At 42.7% G+C, this 25000-nt stretch overlaps 2 protein-coding genes across 2 annotated transcripts in view; both read right to left on the bottom strand.

Moving 5' to 3' along the window:
• The window catches only part of shank2a (SH3 and multiple ankyrin repeat domains 2a), a 70047-nt gene that overhangs the window by 33842 nt on the left and 11205 nt on the right, over positions 1-25000 (bottom strand). The window contains exon 2 of the mRNA XM_068214978.2: positions 95-207. The gene's annotated coding sequence lies outside the window, so the exon portion shown is untranslated. The remainder of the gene's footprint in view (positions 1-94; positions 208-25000) is intronic.
• rap2b (RAP2B, member of RAS oncogene family) overlaps positions 23330-25000 on the bottom strand; it is a 2537-nt gene continuing 866 nt past the window's right edge. Inside the window, exon 1 of the mRNA NM_001001729.2 lies at positions 23330-25000. This exon is cut by the window's right edge and continues 866 nt beyond it. The gene's annotated coding sequence lies outside the window, so the exon portion shown is untranslated.

Here is a 25000-nt window from a genome sequence, read left to right as displayed (position 1 = left end):
CGCTTCTTCATCTTTTGTTAGTCTCTTTCTAAAAAAACAGGCATTCAGTAACAGCATTACATGCAAGAATAAAAGCCAGGCAGGCTGAGTTCACCTGAAAGTCGTCCTGCTGTCCGCTTGAAGCCAGGAGGAGAAGCTGTTCATCGGTCACTAGATTCCCATCAGACTGAGTCCTTACACATCCCTCATGTCTCTTTAACAGAGCGTCTGATGAAAGATGAGATATTACAGCAAACACATCCTTTAAGCAAATATCAGCAGAAAAGCTTGAGAGAGAATCCGAAATGCGTGAGAAGTAGGTGAGATATTATTAAAGCGCATCCAGAGTTGGTCCTGTGCAGATGATTCAGTTCGGGCCCCCAGTGACTCTCCGAACAGCCACAAATAACTCAGTAGAGCAGCGAAGTCAAGAGAGTCTGAGACTTGAACAACAGCCACACGACTCACAGCGAGACTCACGGACACACTCAGAACACACAAATCCACAACATCAGCTTTATTAGACTGAGAGCACTATCTGTAAATGACAAGAACACATCTAACCTGTGAAGCATCTATAACTGTTTAAAGATGCATATTATGATCTGCTGTGTTACCATAGCAACTGTAGAATCACCACAACAGATCAATTACTGTAGTTGTTGTGTTACCATAGCAACTGTAGAATCACCACAGCAGATCAATTACTGTTGTTGTCGTGTTACCATAGCAACTGTAGAATCACCACAGCAGATCAATTACTGTTGTTGTCATGTTACCATAGCAACTGTGGAATCCCCACAGCTTTACTTCAGTACTGCTAGTTTACTATAAGTTACTATAGTACTGTGTTTGTCATGTGGTGATAGAGTCGGTGTCGGTGCTGGATGACTGTGGTATAACTCTCTGTTTCTGGGCTCGCTGTGTGTTCTTATCATGATCACGTTTGCATGCAGCAGCTTCTAACCTGAGACTGGGCTCATTTGAAACTGGGCCATTATTTAGGTCAGTGAGAATCTGAAACAGAAGAACAGACAGGAGGACTGCAGATATGATCATGTACATTACATGAAGCAGCGTAACACCCAGACCCATGATCAATCCACCTGCACAGATAACACACTCAACCTGCTTCATGGCTGATTTTTGACTCTGTGATTAGAAGTGAATGTAAGTGTGTGAAATAACACAACACACACCCAGGAGATGTTCAGAAAGAAGATGATCAGAGCCGTATGGATATATTTACACAACATCTGCAATTCAGTGCAGATGCTCTGAATGCTTCAATGCTCTATTAATATGTATTGATTATAGTTGAAACTAGACTATATAGATCTCACTCTGTGTGTGTGTGTGTGTGTGAGAGAGAGAGTAAAGGTTAAATGGTATTACAGTACAGAATGAGTCTTTCTACATTATCCTGAACAGTATAAACATTGGTGTAATGTGTCAGATAAGGGAACAGAGAGGACGGTGCCTTACACATGTAAATATCAAAGGAAAAACTTTGAGAAAGCAGCAGAATATAAGCATATTGAGATATAATCAATCCTTCTTGAGTTATAAGCATGCAAACTCTGAGAAAAATAATCAGAAAGTATTTCTCCCATTAAAATAAAAGGCTTTACTATTTGATACCGATTACAACAGATTATTTTTTACACACAGAGCTCCCAACCTCTCATTGCCGTTTTGGCTTCTCCTCAGCTAACACAATGTTTCCATAACGCCTCAGTCTCATGCTATATTCATATTCTCAGAAAGATCTTTTAAATGTGATTAGAACAGTTTATTCTAATTATATTAATGTACTAAGAACGTTAAAATGTTCACGAGAATGTTTTAAAAACATGCATTTAGGAAAGTGTTGCCTGCTAACATTTACACAACTTTTAGGGAACATTACAGCATATTCTGATGTTTTTCTGTAAGCAAAAACATGATTTTAATAATAAAGTTAGGTGCTAATATTTACACAGCTGTTCTGAAAACTTCTGTAGCACGAGTGGGTTAATGAATGAAACTCCACAATACAATAATAATCATCATCATTTCTGCAGCTCATCACATTCATCTCCATCTCTGACCGTGAAGACATTTAATCAGATCAGCTTCACTCGAGTTCAGCAGAGAGAAGGCAGATAATGAAGCTCTACTCACTTCTCAGACCAGATTACACAGCACTGATGTTTCTGCCGTTTTCAGACTTCAGTTTGTTCATTGTTGAGATATTAACAGCAGAGGGCAGCAGAGCTCCACTCACCCACAGAGGAAGAGCTGAATACAAGTAAAACCCCTGTCTGTCTGTCTGTCTGTCTGTCTGTCTGTCTGTCTGTCTGTCTGTCTGTCTGTGTGCACACATTTACAGTCAGAAATCTAACATGCACACGCCAGAGTCACAGAATAAGCAACATTTCATTAAGATCTTTTATATCAAATGTACCTAAAATATATCTTTTATATTAGAATACATATTTATCAATAAATCAGCAGTCTAATCACATTGTTCTGGTCTATCAGAGTAATTCATCAGAGGCATATTTTTATTATTATTATTATAGTAGCTTTAGGACATGCTATAGCTGTTTATGCTGATCTTTGAGTGTGAGATTTGAGTTTTATAACTCACATTATCCAGATATATGACACACACACAGCTCTCTTGGCTCTGCTCTTTCTAATTGGTATTAAATATTAATCTGTACAGGAGCACATCAGTTTGACCTCTGCAAGTCACAGATATCCTCAGCGAGAGCCTCTGTGTCTGTTTAATTACACTTACTAATTAAAAACTGCAGATGAAGAAGCAAACAAGATGACCGATCTCTCTCTCTCTCTCTCTCTCTCTCTCTCTCTCTCTCTCTCTCCTGAACAACATAATGAATTCAACAGACCAATAGATGACCAGATTTTATTACAGTAATGATGCTATTTTCATTAGTTTAGGGGGAAATGCAGGCTCTGGAACTGATGATCCTGAATTAAAGGGTCAGTTCATCAGTTACTCTCGTTTCAGTAGTTCTAAATTGGTTACGAGTTTCTTTCTTTTGTTGAATACAAAAAATACAAGATATTCTGAAGAATGCTGAAACACAGATGATGACATCCACAGAGGAACAACCACAACAGACAAACACGTGAAGTCAACAGCTGTTTTCCAGCATTCTTCAGAATATCTCCCATTAAAATATGAGACAAACAACAAGCACAGAGAGAAAACACCGAATGACCAGACGATGATGAGCAAGAGAGAGAGAGAGAGAGAGAGAGAGAGAGAGAGACAGACAGAGAGAGAGAGGGAGAGAGAGAGAGAGACAGAGAGAAACAGAGAGAGAGAGAGAGAGAGAGAGAGAGAGAGAGAGAGAGAGTGTGTGGGCTGCAGTGGCTGATGGGAAATGAAGTCCAGGTGCAGAGCAGATGAGCAGCCTCTGCTGGTGAGAAAGAGGAACTGCGTGTGAAACTCCTCCAGTTGTGTTCATAATCCTCATCAGTGTATTTGTTTCTGTACTGATGTCAGTGTCTGTTTTCCCAGAATTCTTTACAATATCTTGTTTTGTTTTAATTCCACAGATAAAACAGAAACTTACTACAGTTTAGGAGAAGATATTTTAATTTAAGGGTAAACGAACAATTTCAGCTTTTTCAACAGGTGTTTGTAGATGTTTAATAAAGAGTAGAAATCCAGAGATTAATCATATTTATGTGTAGTATATATTATATTTTATATACAATTTTAATTGTAAAATCATTGAAATTTACAGTGTTTATTTTTTCAGATCTTTTTGCAAAGTTGCATTTATTTATTCAAAATACAGTAAAAACCAAAAACAGTTTTGATATTCCACTTTATTAGGCACACCTCACTAGTACCGGGTCAGAGCCCTTTTGCCTTCAGAACTGCTTTAATCCTTGGTGGCAGAGATTCTTCAAGCTGCTGGAAATATTCCTCAGAGATTTTGCTCCATATTGTCATGATAGCATCACACAGTTGCTGCAGATTTGTCGGCTGCACATCCATGATGCCAATCTCCCGTTCCACCACATCCCAAAGCTGCTCTATTGGATTGAGCTCTGGTGACTGTGGAGGCCATTTGAGTACAGTGAACTCATCGTCATGTTCACCAGTCTGAGATGATTGAGCTTTATGACATGCTGCGTTATCCTGCTGGAAGTAGCCATCAGAAGATGGAGACACTGTGCTCATAAAGGGATGGACATGGTCAGCAGCAATACTCAGGTAGGCTGTGGCGTTGATGCTCAATTGGTACTAATGGACCCAAAGAAAATCTCCCCCACACCATTACACCACCACCACCAGCCTGAACCGCTGATACAAGGCAGGATGATCCATGCTTTAGACCGCCAACTATTCCAGCATATGTTTTACACAGCGGATGCTCTTCCAGCTGCAACTTAATACTGGGAAACACCCATACACACTCATTCACACACACACACACACTCATACACTATGGCCAGTGTAGTTGATCAGTTCCCCTATAGCGCATGTGTTTGGACTGTGGGGGAAACCGGAGCACCCGGAGGAAACCCACACCAACACAGGGAGAACATGCAAACTCCACACAGAAACACCAACTGACCCAGCCGAGACTCAAACCAGAGACCTTCTTGCTGTGAGGCCACAGTGGCTCCTTGGGAAATATATGTAAAATAATGACACTTTGACAGACGGGCGAATAACACTCTTCAACTGTATTTAAACACATTTCTGCTCTTGTTTTTCTCAGCCGGCAACATTTGAGCACACTGTGCTGTTTTATATAATGTTCCTGGACACTTATACAGTCGTGGGTGTGTGTGATGTCTGAAGTTCAGTTCTTCATTTTCTGTCCGCTCGGTGTGTGTGTGTGTGTGTGTGTGTGTGTGTGTGTGAGCGTGGGCTGGTGTGTTTGTAGTGTTTCAGAAAGGCCTGCCTGCAGATACACACACACACACACATCAGCCTCCTCGTCCACCATCTTGGCTCAAACACACACAGTTGTGCTCTTGTGAACTGTAGCTGAGGCAGATCTGACTTTGTGGATGGTCATGATTCAGACTCCAGCACAGTCTGAGACGCGTCCGGCTCCCACACACACACACACACACACACACACACACACACACACACACTCCTGTGAATGAGCGCGGTATTTTGAGCGCTGGCCGGCTCTGTGTGGGTGAAGAGCGGAGGATCAGCGGAGTGTGAGTTTGGCAGAGCTGGAGCTGTGAGAAACACCAAAGCTTCATCTTCACTTCATGATCAGCATCTAAAGCACATTCTACTGAAATAGATCTGAAGAGGACTGAACACACAAGACCACCGATAAACTACCGATAATCCACAGATAAACTACCGATAATCCACAGATAAACTACCGATAATCCACAGATAAACTACCAATAATCCACAGATAAACTACCGATAATCCACAGATAAACTACCGATAATCCCAGTTGTCCATATTTGACCCAACATTAGGCTACAATGACCCAGCATTTTGTTCACAGTGTATAGAGGTGGACATGAATGCTAATGCATGGTTTGCTGAAGGTGTTACAGAGCAGAAAGTGTGTGTGTGTGTGTGTGTGTTGCAGTCATCCATCACTGGTTTTGTTTTCCAGTAATCAGACTGATCTGCTGGGAGAGTTTAGCCGCGTGCAGGATCCGCTCTTCACTTTCACAGCTCTCGGTTCCTCATTAAAACAATGAGCAGCTGATTTACTTACAGAGACAGAAAACAACAAGCAATCAAACTTCCTTTTGTGCTGATGAAGGAAAACCATCCACAGAGGCTCGAGCAGGAGGAATGACCAGAGCTCATCATAATGCTGATGGTTTTGGTATGGTGAACTGATTAATACTGCAGTGTACTTTAATTTATACTGCAGTCCTGTCTGGTTCCTGAATCTGATTGGCTGATTCTGAAACAGTCCGGCCTCTTCACCCTTGTGTATTACTCCGCCCACATACAGTCAGCAACAGGCAGAGGACAGTCTACAGACGGACAGTCTACAGCAGCTGCTGGACAACATCATGTACTGTTGAGGCTTATTCAGTCGGGGAGGCAGTCGTTTAGATTGCAGCTATTCAGTTTATTTACATGTCTGAGTAGAACAGAGACTGTTGATGTTGTCCATCCACAAGATGGAGACAGAGACCCACAATAGAGGAGGAAAAATGCAGCGTCATTTAAAACTACAGCTGATCTAATCATTGTTAAACAGAGAAGTGATATTCTAAGTCGATCTCTCTCCTCTGTATGCTGTAGTGCTGTATTTACCATATACTTGTCGTGTATTGAGTGAGTTTGGCTTTTTCAGGGTTATTTATTGTGATCTCCTGATTGCAGCAGGGAAATACTGGGAAATCTCTGTAGACTGATGGCATGTCCTGCTGTTCAGGGTTATCATCTTAAAATATGAGCAAAATCAGCTGTTTCGTCATCACTTTAGACATTACGCTAGAGAATCATTCAAACACCAGCTCTACAGTGACGTTGGGGAATGAGCAATGATGTGCAGCCACATCGTACTGCTACTCGTGTGATATTGCTCATTTATACTACAGTAAACTGAGGTGTGTTGTAGTATAATATACCCTGTAGTTGTACAGAACTACAGTATTTGCTCATTTGTTTATATTACTGTAGTTGTTGTGTTACCATAGCAACTGTAGAATCACCACAACAGATCAATTACTGTAGTTGTTGTGTTACCATAGCAACTGTAGAATCACCACAACAGATCAATTACTGTAGTTGTTGTGTTACCATAGCAACTGTAGAATCACCACAACAGATTAACTCAAGTATGTTACTATAGTCGGTGTAGGCTTATTTATTATGATTTACTGTAGTTATATTTGTCTCTTTAACACAACACGGATGACGCTGAACAGGCCGTGCGCTAGTGTCTAGTGGTTCATCAGCACTGATCCGCTCTCCGCCTTGCTGATGAACCACTAGACACTAGCGCGCACACACACACACACACACACACACACACACACACACACACACACACACACACACACACACACACACACACACACACACACACACACACACACACACACACACACACACACACACACACACACACACACACACACAGCTGTAGTGATGTGTATTCTCTCACACTCTGCACTTCATTCTGACTGATTTATCAGCTGTTTTACCAAACTAATCTCCCCACAATATCAAAATGAACTGGCATGGCTATACTTGTGGGGACATTTGGTCCTCATAATGTTGGGAATATAAGACACTCACTCAAACACACAGACTGCAGCTCATATTTCTGGCACATATCAGTTGTTCTGAATGCTGTCAGCAGTGTGTGTGTGTGTGTGTGTGTGTGTGTGTGTGTGTGTGTGTGTTTTCTGCTGGTGGAAGAAAAAATAAAAGAGGAAACAGTGAAACAAAGCAGTTCTTATTCCTGCCAGTCATGAGACTCCCGGCGCTGGACACGACACACACTGAAGAGAGTGTTTAAACCGCTGGAAACACTGCAGGAAACCCAGAGGAAACCATTAATGCCGCTAATGGAACTCTTGTGACTGAAACATGCAGACCCGTACACACTTCAGGACAGATTCTTACACACACAATCAGAGACAGATACAAACACACACACACACACACACACACACACATACACACACACAAACAAACAAACAAACACAAAAACAAACACACAAACAGACAAAAAGGAATGGATGGATAGACAGACAGACAGACAGACAGACAGACAGACGGATGGATGGATGGACGGACGGACAGACACACACGCTCAGCCAGTGTTTGTGTTAGCATGAGGCGAGGGTTTCTCTGTTCAGTGAGCAGGTGAAAGGTCGGCGCTATAAAGATGTCAGAGGTTTAACAGGCAGCAGCAGATGAAAGCAGCGCTACAGCAGAGGAATGTGCTGAACACACACTTCACACCGCTACACAGACACGAGAGGAGGAGAGAGCAGAGGAGAGGCATCAGACGGGGTCACACTGGGGTCGAACCCTGCACTGACCGCTGCAGTAACACAAGATACACACACACACACACACACAGGCTGCAGCACAGTGCTTTTACATGCACAGCGCTCACTATCGTCCCTCTGGATGTAGCTGGGTCAGTTGGTGTTTCTGTGTGGAGTTTGCATGTTTTCCCCGTGTTGGCGTGGGTTTCCTCCGGGTGCTCCGGTTTCCCCCACAGTCCAAACACATGCACTATAGGGGAACTGATCAACTACACTGGCCGTAGTGTATGAGTGTGTGTATGGGTGTTTCCCAGTACTGGGTTGCAGCTGGAAGGGCATCCGCTGTGTAAAACATATGCTGGAATAGTAGATATATACAATCCTTCACTAAATCACATGCTTATTTCCAATAATCAAGTCAAACGGAGCTGGCCTAATGTGTGTTGTGGAGATGTGGAGTGCATCAATGCCTAATTTAACAAAGAGGATGAAGGGAAGCAGGAAGTCAGGATAACATCACTTCCTGTCTGATAGCCATGCTGGAGCAGCAGTGGAGTGTGACTGAAGAAATCTCTGTGTTTAGGACATCAGAAACACACTCACCAGGAGGGAAACACAGTTGTGTGTGTGTGTGTTTCTTATGAACCTTGTGTTATGAGGATAAAATGTCCCCACAAGTATAGCAATACCAGTTAAATTTGGTCCCCATGAGGAAAACAGCTGATAGATGAGGCAGAATGCAGGAGTGTGAAGACGTAAAGTGCAGAGTGTGTGCTGTGAGGGTTAAGTTTAGGGGGAGACGAGAGAATATACAGTGTGTGTGTGTGTGTGTGTGTGTGTGTGTGTGTGAACGCAGAGCTGTAAAGCTTTATGACTCACATTCCCAGGATTTCCCTGCATTTCCTGCTTCTCTAAATTGCACCTTTGCGTTCCTGTTCTCCTGATGATCTCAGATAAGCCTGATCTTACAGTCGTGTGTGTGTGTGTGTGTGTGTGTGTGTTAAATGCTGTAAGAGTGTGTCAGACTGAGCACGAGGGACTCTTTCTGTCATTAAGGCTGAAATTATCTATGATTATCTCAATCACATGAGCGATCAGCACACACACACACACACACACACACACGCACACACACACACACACACACACACACACACGCACACACACAGCATTCTAGTGTGTGTTCATCTTATGTTGGAGGATCAGTTATGGAAAACAAATGTTAAGGCTTTGAGACGATCCAAACTTCACATGTGCTCATCAGATGCATGTATTTTGAATACACACACACACACACACAAACACACACAAACACACACACACAAACACACACAAACACACACACACTTCCGCATTTCAGAAAAAAAACATCACATGCTTTCCCAGTGATCAGTGTGAAAGTGACCTGGTGTTTTATATGAATGTGTGTGTGGGTGTAGTTGTGTATGTGTGTGTGTGTGTGTGTGTGTGTGTGTACCGCTGGAATGTTGTGTCCTGCAGTGTTTACAGTGTTTGCTCAGATGTTATTAATCTGGACACAGATGTAAACACACAAACAGTGATGTAAGCTTCCACATGCGCGCGCTCACACACACACACACACACACACACACACACACAATGGTGTTCCTCTGTGTGTCATAAACATCACTGGATAAAAAAGTAAGCAACATGTTAAGCAACACAATCTGAGTCACACAGGTGTCAGAGCAAAGGTGAGTGTGTGTGTGTCCAGAATCCAGACTGATGGTGTGTGTGTGTGTGTGTGTGTGTGTGTGTTGGCAGAACCAGTTCTTCAGGATCACTTCTCTTCTTTCTGACCTGAACTGAGAAAGCAACACACACTCTCACCTGTCAGACTCTCACCTGAACTGAGCATGTGTGTGTGTGTGTGTGTGTGTGTTTACTGCATCTTTGTGTGTATCAGTGATTGTGTTCAGTGTGTGCATGAGTGTGTGTGGGAGTTTGGATCATTGTATCCTGCAGGTGTTGGTGTGTATGTGTGAGACTGTAGGAGTGTGAAACAAGAGTTACATACACACACTCTCTCACAAATGGACACAATAACAACAAACACACACACTTTCTATCTCTCTCTCTTACTTTTACACACACACACACACACACACACACACACACACACACACACACACACACACACACACACACACACACACACACACACCCTCAGCTCTACATTCTCCTCTGCTGTGTTCTGTGTGTGTGAGTGAGTGTGTGTGTGTGTGTGTGTGTGTGTGTGTGTGTGTGTGTGTGAGTGTGTGTGTTTCTCAGCTCTGCTTTTGGCCTGCAGCTGATAAGGTTGGGTTGGGTTCAGTTACAGGCCTGCAAACTACTCTACTGAGACCCTAATGAGTGTGTGTGTGTGTGTGTGTGTGTGTGTGTGTGTGTGTGTGTGTGTGTGTGTGTGTAAATAATGTCAGATAAAGCCCAGGCTGGCACTATTGTTCTAAGAGAGAATGCGTCTTATTTATTTCTTTGCATATGTCACTAACAGACTTGTGTTTGTCACACACACACACACACACACACACACACACACACACACACACACACACACACACACACACACACACACAGTTCAGTACTGAGTATGTGTGTGTGTGCTGTGGTCTGACACTGTTGTCTTGTTTCAGCTTGTGTGAGCGGAGGATTATGGGTGTGTTCTGTGCTTCTGTCTCAAATACACACTAATCCACATATGCACTCAGTAGGGGACGAGATGTAGTGTTGTTCAGCGAGCGACTGGAGAATAAGACACAGCTGTCCCAATAGCTGAAGCTCCTGTCTCAGTAATATAATGTGAGACTGCATCAGTTAATCTGTTAATCTGCAATGCCTCCGTGCTCTTAGAAGTGCACTAATAATACAGCAGACAGACTTCAAGATGCACAAAACCATATTTGCTCAACAAGTCAAATGAGCAGTCAAATTATGAAATTAAATGATCCAAATTGAAATGTAAAACTTTTAATGACAATATCTTTAGTAAATTAACTTGGTGGTTGCTATGGTCTGCTAGGTGGTTGTTAAAGTCTGGTTTTTAGTTGCTAGGGTCTCCTGGGTGGTTGCTAGGGTCTCATGCATGGTTTTAATGTTTTCTGGTTGGCTGCTAGGTTCTGCTAGGAGGTTGTTAAGGTCTGCTTGGTGGTCCCATTGTCTGCTGGATGGTTGTTAAGGTCTGCTGAGTAGTTGCTAGGGTTTCTTGCAAGGTTGCTAATGCCTGCTGGGTGGTTGCTATGCTCTCTGTAGTTGCTATGGTTTTAAAGTCTGGTGGTTGGTTGCTAGGGTCTCCTGGCTGGTTGTTAGTGTCAGCTGGTTGGTTGCTATAGTCTCCTGTGTGGTTGCTAGGGTCTGCTGGGTGGTTGTTAATGTGTGCTGGGTAGTTGGTAGGTTCTCATATGTGGTTTCAAGGTGTCCTGGGTGGTTGCTATGGTCTGCTGGGTGGTTGTTAGGGTCTGCTGATTGGTTGCTATGGATTCCTGTGTAGATGCTAGGGTCCGCTTGTTGGTTGTTAAAGCCTACTGGGTGGCCGTTGGGGTCTGCTGGTTGGTTACTATGGTCTCGTGTGGTTACTAGGGTCAGTTGATTGGTCGTTAAGGTCTCATGAGTGGTTGCTAGGGTCTGCTAGGAGGTTTTTAGAGTCTGCTGTGTGGTCCTATTGTCTACTGAATGGTTGTTAAGGTCTGCTGGGTGGTTGCTAGTGTCTTCTGGTCGGTAGTTAAAGTCTGCTGAGTGGTTTCTAGGGTCTATTGCAGGGTTTCAAACTCAATTCCTGGAGGGCCGAGGCCCTGCACAGTTTAGTTCCAGCCCTGCTCCAACACACTTACCTGTAGGTTTCAAACAAGCTTGAAGGACTCAATTAGTTTGATCAGGTGTGTTTAATTAGGGTTGGAACTAAACTGTGCAGAGCTGCGGCCCTTTTGGAACGAAGTTTGACACCTGTGCTCTATTGGGTGGTTGATATGGTCTCTGTGGTTGCTATGTTCTTCTGTGTGGTTTCTAGGGTCTGTTGGGTGGTGCTAATGTCTGCCGGGTGGCTGCTAGGGTCTCTGGGATGGTTGTTAGGGTCAGCTGCGTAGTGGTAAGGTCTCCTGTGTGGTTGCTATGTTCTTCTGTGTGGTTTCTAGGGTCTGTTGGGTGGTGCTAATGTCTGCTGGGTGGCTGCTAGGGTCTCTGGGATGGTTGTTAGGGTCAGCTGCGTAGTGGTAAGGTCTCCTGTGTGGTTGCTATGGTCTGCTGTGTGGTTGCTAGCCCAACTTAAACCAAAAAGCCTCATTGATATTCAGCTGGAAATATTGGCCTGTTGGATTAAAACAGTGAGCTGTGTGATTTCAGCTGTCATTTCTGTCCATTCGTCATCAGATTTAAACAGGAGACTCTCTGATGCGTGGTGTAGCGAGCATTAATGACAGACACACTCCCCTGCGGTAACATCGAGCCCAAAGCTGTGTGTTGTGTTTGTTTAGTGACACTTCAAGAGCTCATTGTCCAGCGAGTGTCCACATTCAGCGTAATCCAGAACAGATGTGTGTGTGTGTGTGTGTGTGTGTGTGTTATTGTGCTGCTGCTAGTTCATATGGAAGCAGATCCTGAATATGATGTAATTAAACGCGACAGTAAACACTTAATGACAGTAAATCCTGCATTACTGACAGAGTTTACCAAAGCAAACACGGGATTAAAGAGCGCTTCCACAAGCAGCACGACATCTGATCTGCTTCTAGAGTTTCAGCTTTGTGTGCATGTGTGTGTGTGTGTGTGTGTGTGAGATCACTGTAAACTCATTATAAGCTGATCTGGTGCTTCATCAGTCAGGGAAACTCTTTGTTGCACTTTTGGTTTGTTGGATTCAGCACACACGTTTAGTTCTGCTTCTGCTGACTCGGCCATTATTAACTTCTAAAGATCCTGTAGCTCTTGGACTATTTACCAAGACTGATCATGACGCCACCATTGTTGTGTCTGTAACCCGCCAAAACTGAGTGAGTGTAAGAGGTGACCTCAGTATCGTGTGTAGGAGTGTAGGGGAATAATGTGAGAATAATGCTCAAGTGGCTTTTCCCACATGGAGAAACCTGTACGAGTATATATCCACATATAGCATCAACTGAGGTGCACATACAGGTCATAGAGGTCTGCTGTATTGCTTCTCTATCCACATATGTACATACATGACATGACTGCTATATGGCTCATACCTGACACTGGCAACGGTCATACATGATGCCCAGCTCATCATCTCTATTATCAAGACAACAACGAAGAACTAATGAAGAAATGCACAAACCGGAAACCGCATCACATGTAATTGGCATGTTTTAGAAGTGAACTATTGCAAATAAGTGAGTGAAATAAATGTGTGTGTGTGTGTGTGTGTGTGTCATATCAAGATTTCACACATTTCTGACGCTCAGTCTCCTATCCTGTGTAGATTTCTGTTGCAGATCCTGTTATTCACACCTCACTGCCTTCATGTGAAAGCATGTTACGGGTCACTGGCACTAGAAATGCTGTGTGTGTGTGTGTGTGTGTGTGTGTGTGTGTGTGTGTGTGTGTGTGTGTGGAATGAATTTTCTCCACATGATCTTCATCCGTTCACACCTCCGCAATTGAAGCGTCCTCGTCTTGATCTAAACACACACTCTCTGTTAGAGAAGCGCAGTGTTAACTCTTCATTACAGTCATTTAGCAGCACTCAGAGCTGAGCACCACAGCGGATGCGGAGACTCACAGTGAGTCAACTTCATCACCATGGCAACCAGCAGAGCCGGAGGATGCAGGAACTCAGCATCACACACACACATATATATACAAACATACATGCATGTACACTCACTCAAACACAAACACACACACATACAAAAACACACACACACACACACGCGCACTGGACTCTCCGACTGTCCGTCACAGCCCATCATGAGCTCAGAAGGGGTCGTCTGCTCAGATTAATAGTAATTAAACTCCTGCTAATGAGATGTGATGAGGGCAAACTGTGTGTGTGAGTGTGAGTGTGAGGTAAGTACAGTAACGAACACACACACACACACTTCTGCTGATTGTGAGCACGTTGGAACTGCTGAACTGTCCGTCGTACACTCCTCTTCATCTGTGCGTCTCCTCCTGCTGATGGTGATGCTGTGAGCCCGTCTGTGACCCCGAGTGACCCCTGACCCTCACACTGACCTGAAGACCACAGCAGAGGAGCTGAAGGAGGAGAAACTGCAGCGTACAGCACACACTGAAGACAGGAAGACTCGGAGAAACACCCTTCCTTCCTGACAGAGCGCCGCACACACACACACACACACACACACACACACTCCAGTGAAATGCAAATCTCAGATCTGAATTTAGTATGAGCACTGATCCCAGAGCAGCATCTGTCAGATAAAGCAGCAGCAGCAGCAGTGAGTCTGCAGCACATGCAGAGACTCGCTCACACTGACATCTCACAACACACACACACACACACACACACACACACACACACACACACACACACACACACACACACACACACACAGTAGTGTCGCAACAAATGCACTTCCTCCTTTCTGGAACAACAGGAAGCAGAGGCTCATGTGATCTGCCACATAAACACATAAACACACACACACTGAGGTGCAGAGACTCAGCAGCGCCACCGGTGGTCAATCCCTGAACTGCAGCAGCAGAGCATCAGGTTTCCATCATTAGAGAGAGATCATGCTCATTTAACTCTGCACAGAAGATAAGTTTGTCCTTTGTCCTGGGATGAAAATCCACTCAAAACTGCTCTGAAAATATTTTTTAAATGAATTGCAGCGCATGATTTCATTCTTTGAGGAATGGATTGTTGGAAGGCGGCTAATGACAACTAAATAAAGGAGAACTGATGAATGCAGAGCAGACACAGGACAAACACTGACAGCCCCGCCCTCTGATTGACAGCCCTGCCCTCTATGATTGATAGCTCCGCCCTATAGGACTGATAGCCCCGCCCTAAATTACCGAAAGCTGATACAAAGCAAAATAATCTGATGTCAAAACCAACATGATTCCTCTTCCTCAGTGTCAGAATATTCTGCTTGTTTAAGGTGAAACTCTCTTCATTTTGACTCATTATTGCTGAACACAACACTATATTTAGTGTTCGTCTCTAGAAGATGCTGATCTGACTGATTTATCTGGACTATAGAAACCAGTAAGGTTGATCAGTGTGTGCAGTATAGAGATGATTTCAGTGTGAATATTCTCACGCTTAGCCTTTGTAGAGTTGAGTAAAGGGATATAAAAGTGATGAACTGATGCTGGTTAAACTCTGACCCAGTTAATCTGAGACTTCCACAGTGACACACACACACACACACACACACACTGTAGAGTGGCGCAGTAAACAGGCGTGTTTTTGCTCATGTGTAATTCTCCAGAATGTTGCAAGACCGTCTCGGCAGGAGATTACTGTCAGATCCACTGCAGGACGATGATGATGATGATGAAGAACCAGCAGGAGAGAAGAGCATCAGTGTTTACAGCAACACACAAACACACACACACACACACACACACACACAGTGTAGGGGGAAACACATTACAAGTAGCACTTGTTACATTATAATGACTTTTCTACCAAGCAAAGCACCTCATTACTTAAACAAATTGAGTAATACTGGTGTCGCAGCACAGTAAGAACATCGCTGGTTCGAGTCTCAGCTGGCTCAGTTGGTGTTTCTGTGTGGAGTTTGCATGTTCTCCCCGTGTTGGCGTGGGTTTCCTCCGGGTGCTCCGGTTTCCCCCACAGTCCAAACACATGCGCTATAGGGGAACTGATCAACTACACTGGCCGTAGTGGATGAGTGTGTGTGTGAATAAGAGTGTGTATGGGTGTTTCCCAGTTACTGCTGGAAGGGCATCCACTGTGTAAAATATATGCTGGAATAGTTGGCGGTTCATTCCGCTGTGGCGACCCCTGATGAATAAGAGACTAAGCTGAAGGAAAATGAATGTTTGAGTTACTAATTAGTGTAGTTAATCAGCTTGTAAAAAATAAAGTGCTGAATTAAATCCATGTTGAATCCAGCACAGATGAGGACTGCAGGAACAGAGAGCAGGATGGTTCTGGTGTATATTTCTGCAATGCTGGAAGTTTCTGATTATTCTGTACACATGAAGAAAAGGAGAAGGGGACTATAGTGTCAATGACACTGATTTACTGCGCTAATAAGACTAAAGGAGGCACACACACTGCTGTCATCAGTCATTAACCTGTGTATACGGCACGCAGAGCTCTGGCTCAGGAGGCTCTCAGAGGATAACATTATCCTACAGTATTACTGATGTGTTTAAAGGAAAATGAGGGTTATAGAGTGTGTTGTTCATCACAGAGCTCCTCTATAAAAACAGAGAAAACCCCTGCAGCTTCTGAAAGAGATCAAGCCTCAGCAAACGTCAGAAAAGGTAACGCAAAAGAACTGTAACGCATCCATAAAGAGTAACCAACCAACTCAACTACTGACTTTACTGTAACTCCTCTCTAATAGCTGATGTGTTTCCTCTTCTCCATGATGACAGCACATCATATTAGACTAGATATTCTTCAAGACACTAGTGTTCAGCTTACAGTGACATGTAAAGGCTTCACTAGGGTAATTAGGGTAAAGTTAGGGTAATTAGGCAAGTCATTGTATAACAGTGGTTTGTTCTGGAGACAATCCAACACTAATATTGCTGAAGGGGTGAATAATATTGAGCTTAAATAAAACAAACACACACACATAGACACACATACACATAAACACACACGAACAGGTCTGCTCACCCTCCACTCTCTCACACACACTCCTGGCAGCAGAATAGAGACCTGCATTACAGGACACTTCCCTGTTCATCGAAACCCATAAACAAAGTGTGTGAGATCTCAGACTTTACTCTATTAGCTATGCGTCAGATGGCGAGTTCTCTGCTGTCACATGACCTTCCTCACCCTCAGCAGATCACATGACCGTTTATAAGTCATTTACATCATCATATAATCATAAATTATTTAATAAATCTGAATCATGAAGCTCTGAACAACACACAGCAGCAGCTTCAGCTTCACTACATCCTCAATACTGCAGATAGAAACTCACACACACACACACACACACACACACACACACACACACACACACACACACACACACACACACACACACACACACACACAGATATATTTATAACAAAGCATAAGGCTTTAAATGTAATGCAATAGTTTATGAAAATAAAAATAATAAAGAAAAAACATGTAAAGAGAACATTATTAATATTTATATTAAATTCATTCATTTTCCTTTGGTTTAGTCCCTAATTAATCAGGGGTCGCCACAGTGGAATGAACCGGCAACTATTCCAGCATAAGTTAAACAAAGCAGATGCCCTTTCAGCTGCAACTCAGTACTGGGAAACACCCATACACACACACACACACACTCATACACTAGGGCCAGTGTAGTTGATCAATTCCCCTATAGCGCATGTGTTTGGACTGTGGGGGAAACCGGAGCACCCGGAGGAAACCCACACCAACACGGGGAGAACATGCAAACTCCACACAGAAACACACACTGACCCAGCCGAGACTCAAACCAGCAACCGGAGTGCTGTGAGGAGGCAGTGCGATGCCAGAGACACCATGTCACCTTATTAATATTGAATTATTATTAATTATTTCTAAAGTACTGTTTAAGAGAGATTTGCTTCAACACATCTTAATTGGTCTTCAACTGAACAAATAGGATTAAAACTGTTGATATGAGCGGTGAACAATAAACTCAATACATAAATACAAATATTCAGATTAGTAACCATTTACAATCCGGTTTCCCCGGTTAACAATATAAACAAACACTCATCCAACATCTCAGCTAATGTTAATATCATCAATATTTACTGGAACATGTCCAGCATCAACACTGCTCAGTGCTCTGGAAACTCCATGTTAAAGTGTTCCCACTAAACTCTGGACTTCACACGGATAAATGTCCCTTCACTAGATGTAAACTGTTCCAGAAAAAAGGGAAAAGCCCAAAAGAGAAGAGATTTTTCAGAGCTTTCTCAAACTCAGGGACTCCACAGTCACAAAAACACCTCACAGCCCAGAGACCAAGCAGAGATTACAGCCAGAATCTGCAAAAAAAACACGTCACGTCCAGCTAAATGTGTCAATGCATGCGCAAAACTGGAATACAGCATAAAACATGCTCATAAAAGTAAATGTCAGACGGGAAAAACTCCATTTGACCTAAGAAGATATCTATATATATATATTTTACTTGTTTAGGGATAGCAATGTCAGAGGTCAGACTTTACAATAAGGTTGTATCAGTTAATGCATTTACTAACATGAACAACACATTTATTACAGTATTGCCTGATCTGTTATAGCACAGAAATACAGTCATTCATCTTTAGTTCATCTTAACTCATGCTGCATTAACTACTGATAACATCATCATAATATTAATGCATCAGTAAATGTTGAAGTGTGATTATTAAATGCTGTGCAAGATTATCTGATGCAATATTAGCTGATGTTGGTAAATACATTATTGTGACGTGTGAGCATGCCAGATTCAGTTAAAGACATCTAAATGAAGTAGTGTAAGTGAAGATATCTTTAATGCACGCTGCTGCTGGTGATGATGTGTCAGAGATATGGCTGAGCTTTTCATTTCAGCCTTGGGTTTCTCTGAGTTTGCAAACTAATAATATAATATATATAATCTAATAATGACCCGAGGGCCTGCAGCTGTGGACACACACACACACGCACACGCACACACACACACACACACACACACACACACACACACATCAGGATCAGTGTGTTTGCACAGCAGTCTGAAGCTCTTCTCCATCGGGATGCAGACAAGCCCAGGCGGAATGACAACAATGACTGGAATCTGAGGGTTTTCCCAGATCAGGCCTGCTCAACATCACACTGACACACACACACACACACACACACTGACAGAAGTGGCATCACTTACACACTCTACTATATGCTGCATTAGTTCATCTAATACTAACATGAACACACAATGACTATTTACATTAGTTAAACTTAAAGTAGAGCTATTCTGCCTCTGTATGAGATGTAAATGTGTCTCTAGAGTGTGTGTGTGTGTGTATGTGTGAGAGAGAGAGAGTTTTAACTGAGAACAGCACACAGATAATGTTCTCCAGCTCTGAAACTGACCCTTTCAGGCTTTGATCCTAATTGTGGTGTTTTGGTGACTGTCGCTTTAAATGCAAATGAGCTTATTTCAGAAGAGGGCGGAGCTTCAGATGCATTTGCATGAGCATAGTGACAGCTGTAGAGCAGCAGTGTGTGTGTTGTGAGCGCTGGTCAGGTGTGTGTGTGTGTGTGCTTCAGTGTGTGTTGATGCTTGTGTCAGTCTATGTCTCTCCTGTCTCTGTTCATCTAGAACTCCACATCTATAATCCTCTTAGTCTATGCTGACATCATCTTCAGCAGCTCAAACACTCTGATGGCTAATGGACAGACGGCTGCTTCTCACTCAGGGCTGCTGGACATGCTAATGAGATGAAGAATAATGGGCGGGGCTTTCCTCCTCTGATGACAGGTACAGCAGGAGAATGTCCATCACAGTGTTCCTGCATCAAGTCTGATTATAATGAACACAGTTCACTCATGATGAGCATCAGAGGCTGCTGGAGATACACACACACCTGACACACACACTACTGTGTTATAAAAGTGAGTTTTCTTCTTCAAAGCTATGTAAATAAAGCAGTAATGATTCCATCTAAAACAGACCGACTCCAGCATCACTCGATCTGAGAGCAGCAATAAAAGAGCAGCACAAGAGAAGCAGAGAATCAGAGCCACAGAACGAGAGAGAAATGCACAAACACCACCCACATACACTCAAGCTGTGCTGCAATGCTCCTCCAACAGAGGCCTGGCTAAACACACACACACACACACACACACTGATCAACAGGCCACAACTGAAGAATCAACACACTCCCGGCTCTTAATCCACTTAAAACATACAATCTTCACACGGCAGTCACCACGGCAACAGCATCACATGACACACCAGCAGAGTCACCCGCCCACTGACCACAGATCAGCTGAGAGATGGAGGAAGTGAAACCGTGGAGAATAACGGCACTTCCTCTGGCAAACAGCCCTTTAAAAAGCCCATAACACACTCCGACATCCAAATAAGCGTTCATCATGAACCCGCACGACTGACGCATGATTCTGAGGAGATGTTTGGAGAAATGTTGGCAGTCCAACCACCGGAATGAGGTTCTAAATGAGTTTTTAATAGTAGACGCCACTTTAAAACCTGCTCAAGACCAAAATAAACCCAGTGTCTGAACACAACACTAGAGTTGATGGAGAGGAGGTGAACTATGAATTAGCATAAATATAGATTTAAAGTTTGTTACAGCACTAAATATATATATATACACACACACACATTTGCCTTGTTTATAGTCCACACATCTGCAATTATATTGTGTTGTTTGAAGAATGACTCAAAATTAAATGAGTTTTTCCTTAAAAGAAGCAAAACCCAACCTTCCTCCAACCTCCCTGCTCTGCTTTTAATTGTCTTTATTTATTTTCTGATTTAATCCTTCTTGTTAAGGAATGTAAAGTGTGTTTGTTGTCAAATGAAAGAGTATTTGCTGGTTGTTGTTAATCAACCATGTGTTAATATTCATAAACAAAGAAAAACGGCTCTAAAATGTTCTTATTAATACTGATATTATCATTAACACCATTAGCTTCTGCTGTTGAACACACAGGAGGATATTCTGCAGAAAAGCAGACATTGAGAGCAATATAGGAACCAGAAACACAATGGAAGTCTGTGTTTTTTTCTTCAGAATATCTTCCTTTGTGTTCAACAGAAACTCAAACAGGTTTGGAACAAGTTGAGGAAGAGGAAATGAGGGCAGAATTGACATTTTTGGGTGAACTGTACATTATGGCTTTTTAAATGGAAGATCTTCTGCTTCCGCTTCAGAATTAAATCCAGCAGAAAGCCTGAAAATGTCCAGTGAAACAGGTGTAGAAGAACACAAAGAGTGAAGAAATAAAGACAGAACGAACATTACTGGGTGAACAATGACTAAACGGGATCAAACGTGTCAGCGATCAGTCAAATGAGGTCTGCTGAATATATACAGAAATAATGTTTTGGCAAATATTTCCCAGTGGAGGACATTTTTCTAATTATTTTCTATTTTTCTTCTGGAGAGTCTTATTTCTGTTGGTTTGGCTAATATATATATATATATAAAAATAAATGTAAAAACAGTAAGACTTAATCTTATTAGCTACTCAAATAAATCTTTCTCTTAAGCCTTTAAATGTCACTTCAAGCTGAAAACAAGTATCATACAAAATAACTAGTCAAATATTATGCAATTACCATGGCAAAGACAAAAGAAATGAGATTTTGGATTTAAAATATTGAAATTAATGTTGAAAAATGCATTGAAAACAATCTCCACCTGAAAAATATTTGAAAATTAATACAAAATTCACAGGAGAGATAATAATAAATGCAATCATTTTAGTGACTACATATTTCAGCATCAGTGTTCTGGTATTAGTAACAGCACTGGATGTGATGTCATGTCCATAACACAAGGCCTGCTCATTACAGGCAGCTTTTTTTTAAAACATAAATAAACTGTACTTAACTTGAGGACTAAACATTGCCCTTTTACATTTGATTATTTCTACTGCTAGGCTGCCCAGAACACTTAAAATGCTGTTTATTTACGTGCATTACACTCATTTCTGCTTGTAGGTGGAGTATTATATTTGATGGAGATGCACTGACCATCAGAATCACCCCAAATCAATGTCTTAGAAAACTTTATAGTCAATATTCAACGCATGTACTGCACACTTTGCTTCTGAAGTTAAGAAGGTGAAGCTGTGAAAACTTTGATACACCTAAAATTATGCATTGTCATGAAATTGAATGAAGTCAAAATATGTCGTTCTTTTAGATGTAACAAGTTGAAGTAACTTAAGTTAATCCAATGTTTGTTTTAATTAACATAATTAATTATTTTTCATTTAATCTTGTGCAGAAATTGCGAAGGCCCAAACTGAAACTAACCAACAGCAGTGTTTAAGATAACAATATACGCATGCGGAAACAGTGAGAACTTAAATAACATCAACGAGTTACACTCAAAAGATTTTAAATAATTCACTGCAGCAAATGATTGTCTTACTTAAGAGCTTTTGTCTTGTTTCTAGTAAATATCTGCTAATTCTTAAATCAAGAAGCTTTTTCCAGATGAGCAAAGATAACGGTGTTGTTTTCAGGAATAATATTCCAAGTTTTGGCAAGAAGTGAAATAATCTCATGTCAAAAGTAAATATAACATCACTTTGGCAGATTATTTTGCTTATGTGCTGGATGAGTTGGCGGTTCATTCTGCTGTGGCAACCCCTAATTAATAAAGGGACTAAGCTAAAAACAAAATGAATGAATGAATTTTGCTTGTTAAGGCGTAACTAACTTAATTGACTCATTATTTCTGAAAACAAGACAAGTGAAACATGTTGATATCTGCACTAGAAACAGTAAGAAAAGCATTTTCTGCAGTAAGTTGGAAGACGCTTAACTATTTTAGACGCATCATGAAGTAATTGGAGTTGATCCAATGTTCGTTCTGTCGAAATAACAGATTATTTTCAATTTAAAAAAACCATTTCCACATCAAACTGTGTGTTGCAGAAAACAAGGTCAGCTCTTCCCAATGTTGCACAACTCAAACTGCCAGACTGCGCCTCTCCCACCATCCTCAGTGTTCAAGAACCTCAAATTCTCCACCCAGAGAGACACTAGTCACTCAAAGACCAGCGCTATTACCTTCAGCTTCTGAGGTTTGGCCAAAAATAATGCAGCGTTGCTGCTGAAGCCCTACATTATGCCTCTGAGACGCAGGAATGAGGAGAAGAATACTTCACACATGTGTAATTACACACAGCAGCCAACGCCTCGCGCTCAACACAGCCAAAAACACATCGGCTATTTCTAAATCTCCAGCAAACGCTCGCAACATCTGTTTCACAAGAAGAAGAAGAAGCACGCGCATGTGTGTGTGTGTGTGTGATGCACGGGCCAGTGTAGTGTTCATACAGTGAAGTATGCAGCTGTGGAATGTGACGCTCGGGTCACATGATGCCGCTACATGAGCCGTACTGTAACTCCACCCGAACACCATCCACAGCGAGTACAGTATCATCCAAACACAACACACACGCCAGTACGTGCACAAACACCAGACCAGCGAAAGAACTGCGCAGAAAGTGTGTGGTTTAGTTTTTTAAAAATGCATGTATTAAAAGTCTCTTTTAAAACACTCAGACAGCGGGTAAAACGCTCGCCTGAAATCAAACGTACAATCGGATTAGAATAGTACATCACATTTGTTAAATCAAAATAACAACAAATCAAAAGAAGAAGAAGAAGATACTGGAGACAGTGGTGTGTGTGTGTGTGTGTGTGTGTGTGTGTGGGCTCGAGTCTGGGGGCTCTTCTTCAGTACCTGTGATGGAGATTAACCAAAACTCAACTGAAACAGCAGCTCTGCGTGAGCGCAGGCCTTCAGAAGGGTAAACGTTGAGAAAGTGTAGGTGTGAGACTCCTGACGGTTGGCACTAAACTCAGCTTTGTGAAGGCACTCGACGCGCTGACGTCCTCGCGCTACTACGGTAAAGTCCTCGTGCGCTCTCCGAGAAGGGAAGTGGACGTCCAAGTGGTTTCCAACAATGAGAAAGATCAAATCAAATCAACAATAAGCAACAGGGTTCACACAGAGGGGCGCTCCGCGAGCCAGACGCTGTGCAGCAGAGAAAACTCCTCCGCTGCTGGATTTTGGGGGGGGCGAGGAGGGGGTTAAGTTCCAGTTGTGAGTGCAAGACACTTGTGTTGACATCAGCGGAGCGATCCTGCAGACCGACCGACCGACCGGCTCTCAGACGCGGATCAACAATCCAGCAACACCTCCAACATAAAATACAGAGAAAACACCACAGCAGGACCCCGAGAGCAAAGCAAGAGCCCCCCATGCGTCACTGTTCACATATGTATAATCCCAGAACATTCAAGTACTCTGTCATGTAAACACTGCTTCAATAGTTCTGGTTCTGTTCTAGTCGTGTGCAAGGACACTTTCAGGAATACTGCGGCAGTTAAAGAGACCCATCATCAGGAGACGGGGAAATTACTAACATCCATCCGAGATGCTGAGGAATGCTGATTCATATAATGAGAGACACACACACACACACACACACACACACACACACACACCGCTGACTTATGAAGAGAAACAATCTGTCTGTGCAAGAAATGAAGCATTCAGAAGTGTATTCACGCATCCTGTTTGTGCAGTAAACACACATGAGCTGATGTGTCTCACACACACACACACACACACACACACACACACAGCTGTGCTGAATAACCCTCAGTATCTCAGACATAAAGATAAGCATAAGGATGATGACCCGCATTACTTCAGTTTGGCCTGTGTGTGTGTGTGTGTGTGTGTCTGATTTTGGCTCTTAAAGGAACAGTTCACACTATAAATGAAGCTTGTTCTAAAGCGATTTCGGTTTCGCTGTCATGATAAACACTCTGAGGAGTGACGTCAGCACTGACACACACACACACACATACAGCACAAACAAACACAATGAAAGTCAGTGTTTACAGGCCGAGAAGAAACGGGTGAACTGTCTCTTTAAGGCGCTGTCCGTAACACACACACACACACACACACACTGAAGGCCTAAACACCTCTCAGTCTCCAGCATCTCGGATGAACAGAGTTAGAGGAGTCGGTGTATTTCCCGGTGGTCGGTCTCTTTAACTGCTCGCTGACAGAAGTCCTCGTCGGTCGGTTTTCCCCGGTGATCGGGGTCTTGAACTGCTCGCTGACAGAAGTTTTCGGTGTTCGTCCACGTCGGTCGGTTGTTTAACG

Source organism: Danio rerio, chromosome 18 (assembly GCF_049306965.1).
Source record: "Danio rerio strain Tuebingen ecotype United States chromosome 18, GRCz12tu, whole genome shotgun sequence".
NCBI lineage: Eukaryota > Metazoa > Chordata > Actinopteri > Cypriniformes > Danionidae > Danio > Danio rerio.
This window is presented reverse-complemented; position numbering and strand designations above follow the sequence as displayed.